A 6,659-nucleotide genomic window follows, 5' to 3' on the forward strand; every position below is an offset into this window, starting at 1 on the left:
ATATATTTGTTAAGGATAAGTATCAATACTAGTTGATCCTTTTGATGACTAAGAGCCTGTTTGGCTCAGCTTAAAAGTTGGTCAAACTGACTTAAAAGCTGATTTTTGACTTATTTAGCTGTTTGGCAATCCTCAAAATAACTTATTTTAAGTTAAAAAAAACTTATTTTAAGCCAAAAGTTAAAAGCTGGTGTAGGGGTGCTTTTTTTTTCCAGCTTATAAGTTGTTTTAAGTTGACCACATTTTTACCTTTTTACCGTTAATATTTTTATACAATCTCCAAATTACCCACATAACCCTACCATCTCTTTCTTCTATTTTTCCCTTTTCACGTGTGGATGATAGACAATTACTATTACTAATGAATGAAAATAAGTTGCACATATAACTTAAATAAAAATTTATATTCCTCTTATAATTAATTTGTTATAATAAAGACTATTATTATTACCTATGGATGAAAACTAAAATAAAATCTTAAATCGTTCCTTGATCTATTCAAATTATATATCTTTAAAATCTATAATAAGTTTATATTCCTCTTATAAATAATTTGTGATGAGAAAGAAATATGTGAATGATAGCAAAATATTATTATTTATGGCTGTAAAATAAATTAATTAACTTTTATTATGTTAACAACTTTTAAGGGTATTTCAGACATTTTGATTTAAAAAGCTGTTTATCAGCACTTATTTGCCAAACACATCAACAACTTTTTTTTAACTTCAACACTTTTATCCAAACGCATAACTACTTATTTTAAAAATAAGTTTCAGCACTTTCAAAAGTACTTTTTTAAAGCTGCTTTTATTAAGCCCATCCAAACGGGCCCTAAATAGATTTTCTTGCAAGATCGGTTTGTGTCCATCTAGTTTTGATACATAGCTTTAAATTTAGATATAATATATTTGTTAATAATAAGTACCAACACTAGTTGATCCTATTGATAACTAAATCGATTTTCTTGCAAGATCGGTTTGTGTCCATCTAGTGTTGACACTTAGCTTTAAATTTAGATATTGTCACGACCTAAAACGGGTCGCGAGTGGCACCCACACTTGTCCTACTATGTGAGCGAACCAACCAATCTAAACCCCAACATTTCAACCATAGTAAACAAAATATAATGCGGAAGACTTAAAACTCATTAACGGAATCAATTAATAACTTCTAAAATTTAATATTTATCATCCCCAAAATCTTGATGTCATCACCACAAGAACATCTATCCTCAAATTACTAAATTTAAGAGTATCTAGGAAGCTAAAATAAATAAACAGCTAGTCCATGCCAGAACTTCAAGGCATCAAGATATGGAGAAGAAGATCCAGTCCAAGCTAGAAGCAATAGCTCACCCTGAGATCTTGCGTGATGAAGACTGGCTAGAGTTGCGGTTGAGTTGAATAAGATGGCACTTTTGCTGCACTCCACGATTAACAAAGAAAACAAAGACAAGTAGGGGTCAGTACAAGGCACAAGTACTGAGTAGATATCATCGGCCAACTCAAAATAGAAAGCAATATATTTCAGATAATAACATAAAATCAACTAATATTCTTAACAGGTGACAACAACATTTACCATAACCCTTGGCCACAACACCCAGCACATCTATGAGGACTCAAGCCTCCACACCATACTCATTTGGGAAACAGGTTCTTTAGATTGAGTATATTAACATATTTCAAGATTCATTCTCTTTACTATCCTGGTGTCGGAACGTGACACTCCGATCCACTACTATCCTGGTGTCGGAACGTGACACTCCGATCCATCTACTATCCTGGTGTCGGAACGTGACACTCCGATCCCCTAATACTACGTGTCGGTTCGTGACACCCGATCCATTAACCTCATTCTTTTAGTTCATCAAGCCTTCTTTTATGCCAAGACATCATCATTAACAAAGAGGTTTTAAGGTTTAAGATTCAACAGCCTCATCATGCTAATTCATCACAATTATATAATCACATCATGCATGCACACAATTAAGCATATAGGAGACTTTACAATACTACCCAATACATATCATTCGCTATTAAGAGTTTACTATGAAATAGCATAAACCATAACCTACCTCCACCGAAGAATCGTGATCAAGCAATCTACTTCCCAAGACTTTTTGTTTTCCTCTGCGTTCTCCCTTCTCTCGTTCATTTCTCTCTTCTTTCTCTCTCTGTTCTTTCTAGTTTTCTTATTCAAACCCTTTTTCTTTTACCCTAATTGTCATATAACTAAGTATGAAAGATGATAAAAATAACCTACTATTTATTTCAAGGTTATCTCCTTTAACCCCCAAGTAATTGAATTATTAACACTAACCCACTAACTTTATAATTATCAGCATGAATAGTCCAAAACGCCCCTTTAAAAACATTAGCAGAATTCCGACCCAGTCAGGGTTACGCAGCCTGTGACGGTCCGTTTTGTAGGTCCGTCACAAAGTTCAGAGAGTTAATTCTGTGGAAAGATTTGTGACGGTCCGTCGTGCCAACGACGGTCCGTCCTTCCATTTCGTCGTGAAGTTCAGAGAGTCGATCTCAGTACCCAAATTTTCAGAATCTAAGTGTTTTGGAACGAGGCCCCCTCGACGGTCCATCGTGCTCATGACGGTCCGTCGTGGGATCTGTCGACCCTGATAGTTATTTACCGGAATAAACTCTACTGCTCAAAACGACTAAACAGGTCGTTCCAATAGATACCAATTTACCCATCGTTCGTCCTCGAACGATCACAAGAAGAAAAACAAGGGCGAAAAGGAGTACCTGAATATGTAAACAGGTGTGGGTATCTTTCTTGCATATCAGCCTCCTTCTCCCAAGTGGACTCTTCAACTGGCCGATTCTTCCATTGAACCTTGATGGATGCAATCTCCTTTGACCTCAACTTTCGGACTTCTCTATCTAAAATAGCAACAGGCTCCTCCTCATAAGACAAATTCTCATCAAGCAGAATTGAATCCCAACGAATAATGTAGTTTCCATCCCCATGGTATTTTTTCAACATAGACACATGAAATACCGGATGCACTCGTGACAGTCCTGGGGGCAAGGCTAATTCATAAGCTACCTCCCCCACGCGCTTCAGAACTTCAAATGGTCCAATATACCTTGGTCTTAGCTTACCTCTTTTACCAAACCGCATCACACCCTTCATGGGTGAAACCTTCAGCAAAACATGTTCACCCTCCATGAACTCCAAGTCTCTCACCTTTCGATCTGCATATTCCTTCTGCCTACTCTGAGCTGCTAAAAGCTTTTCTTGAATAGATTTCACTTTCTCTGATGAATCCCTCAAAAGATCCGTACCCCAAGGTCTAACTTCAAATGCATCGAACCAACCAATGGGAGACCTACATCTCCTCCCATACAATGCTTCGAATGGGGCCATATAAATACTTGAGTGATAGCTATTATTGTATGAGAACTCTGCTAAGGGTAAGAAGTTATCCCAATGGCCACCAAATTCTATCACACATGCACGAAGCATATCCTCCAATACCTGAATCGTTCGCTCAGACTGACCATCAGTTTGAGGGTGGAAGGCAGTACTAAGATCCAACTTAGTACCTAATTCAGCATGCAATGTTCTCCAAAACTTAGAAGTAAATTGCGTACCTCTATCTGATATGATGGAAAGTGGAACTCCATGCAATCGAACAATCTCTGAGATATAGAGTTTGGCTAACTTCTCTGCATTGTAAGTCACCTTGACCGGAATGAAGTGAGCAGACTTAGTTAACCTATCCACAATTACCCAAATAGAGTCATACTTACCCAATGTCTTTGGAAGACCAACCACGAAGTCCATTGCAATCCTTTCCCACTTCCATTCAGGAATGGGCATTCTCTGAAGTGTTCCTCCGGGCCTCTGGTGTTCATACTTTACCTGCTGACAATTCGGGCATTGGGCGACAAAATCAACAATATCACGCTTCGTCCTACCCCACCAAAAATGTTGCTTTAGGTCACGATACATCATGGTTGCACAGGGATGTATGGAATATCCTGAACTATGAGCCTCTGTAAGAATACTGTGGATCAAATCATCCACACGGGGTACACATACCCTTCCCTTGATTCTCAAAACACCTTCCTCATCGAGTGTTGCTTCTTTAGCCTCTCCTCGCAACACTTTATCTCGGATCCGGATCAATTTCTCATCATTAAACTGTTTTCCCTTGATCTTGTCAAGAAAAGAAGATCTCGCCTCCACACTGGCCAAAAATCCTCCCTTCTCATTTACTTCCAACCTCATAAGGTCATTAGCCAGAGTCTGAACCTCTCTAGCCAATGGGCGTCTAGAAGCTTGTAAGTGAGCTAGACTACCCATGCTCCCTGCTTTTCTACTTAAGGCGTCTGCCACCACATTAGCCTTTCCTGGGTGATACAAGATAGTGACATCGTAATCCTTCAGTAGTTCCATCCATCTCCTCTGTCTCAAGTTCAAATCTTTCTGAGTAAAGACATACTGTAGGCTACGATGATCCGTATAGACTTCACACTTAACCCCATATAGATAGTGTCTCCATTGCTTTAATGCAAACACTACCGCAGCCAACTCCAAATCGTGGGTCGGATAATTACGTTCATGCACCTTTAATTGCCTCGAAGCATACGCAATTACGTTCTTCTCTTGCATTAGCACTGCACCCAAACCAGAATAGGATGCATCACAATACACAATGAAGTTCTTACCCTCTACTGGCAAGGTAAGGATAGGTGCGGTAGTCAGCAGGGTCTTGAGTTTCTGAAAGCTTTCCTCACATTCATCCGACCATACAAATGGAACATTCTGCTTAGTCAAGTTCGTCAATTGGGAAGCAATAGAAGAGAATCCCTTGACAAATCGACGGTAGTAACTGGCTAAACCAACAAAGCTTCTTATTTCTGACACATTAGTAGGTCTTACCCAATTCTTCACTACTTCGATCTTAGAAGGATCCACCATCACTCCATCCTTAGAAACCACGTGCCCCAAGAAGGACACTGAATCTAGCCAAAACTCACACTTGGAGAATTTGGCATAAAGCTTTTTCTCCCTCAACATTTCCAACACAATTCTCAAATGCTCCTCATGTTCCTTCTTACTCTTGGAGTATATCAGTATATCATCAATAAATACGATCACAAAGAGATCCAGATATGGCTTAAAAATCCCGTTCATCAAGCTCATGAAAGCAGCAGGGGCATTCGTTAGTCCAAATGACATTACCAAGAATTCATAATGCCCATACCTGGTTCGAAAAGCAGTCTTTGGCACATCTGCTGCCCGTATTTTCAATTGATGATAACCAGACCTCAAGTCGATCTTTGAGAAGACACAAGCACCTTGTAACTGATCGAACAAATCATCAATGCGAGGAAGAGGATACCTGTTCTTAACAGTTACTTTATTTAGTTGCCGGTAATCTATGCACATCCGAAGACTCCCATCTTTCTTCTTCACAAACAAAACAGGAGCACCCCAAGGGGATGCACTCGGTCTAATAAAGCCTTTCCCTAACAATTCTTGAAGTTGGGCTTTTAACTCCCTTAACTCTGCTGGAGCCATTCTATAAGGGGGTATGGAAATGGGACGAGTACCCGGCTCCAAATCAATGCAAAAGTCAATATCCCTGTCCGGTGGCATACCAGGAAGGTCTGCAGGGAACACATCCAGAAACTCACGAACTACCGAAACCGACTCAATCGAAGGTACTTGGGTAGTATCATCCCTGAGGTGTGCCAAGAACGCTAAACACCCTTTACTAACCATTTTCTTAGCACGAAGAAAGGAGATGATACGAACTGGAGTGGAAGTGTAGTCACCCTCCCACACTAACGGATCTGTCCCAGGCTTGGCCAACGTTACAGTTTTAGCATTACAATCTAAGATTGCAAAATTTGGAGAAAGCCAAGTCATACCCAGAATTACATCGAAGTCAATCATTTCTAAGATAACAAAGTCTACATGAGTATTGCTCCCCACAAAAGTTACCAGAAAAGACCTATATACCCTTTCAACTATCACAGACTCACCCACCGGAGTAGAAACACGAATAGGCACGTCAAGCAATTCACAATTTAAATTAAGGCCAGTAGCAAATGAGGAAGATACATATGAAAATGTGGAGCCAGGATCAAATAATATAGAATCCATGCAATCACAAACCAAAAGATTACCTGTGATAACAGCATCTGATGTCTCCGCTTCCGACCGCCCAGGGAAAGCGTAACAATGGGCCCTATCACCTGTCTGCCCGTTGCCCCTACCATGTTGCGCTGCAGTAGTTCCCATTTGCCCGTCACCCCGGCCGTTTTGGTGACCACCATTACCTCGGCCACCACGTCCTCCAGAATGGCGGCCTCTCCCATGACCACCTCTACCTCTGACTATTGGGGGTCTGTAACATTGTTTAGGATAAAACCTCCTAATATGTCCGATCTCTCCACAACCATAACACTCTCTGGATTCAAGCATAGGTCTCTGTGAGAATGACGAAGTCTGGGGATAAACTCCAGACTCAGAGAAATGTTGACCGGTCTGTGGTAAACCCCCAACTACAGCCTGCAGTGAAGACTGAATAGGTCGGGCTGGATAACCTCCTGAACTCTGCCCTCTCGAGTAAGAACCACTAAACTCGCCTCCCTTACGAAACTTCTTAGTTGTTGATG

Source organism: Solanum pennellii, chromosome 9, assembly GCF_001406875.1.
Source record: "Solanum pennellii chromosome 9, SPENNV200".
Taxonomy (NCBI): domain Eukaryota; kingdom Viridiplantae; phylum Streptophyta; class Magnoliopsida; order Solanales; family Solanaceae; genus Solanum; species Solanum pennellii.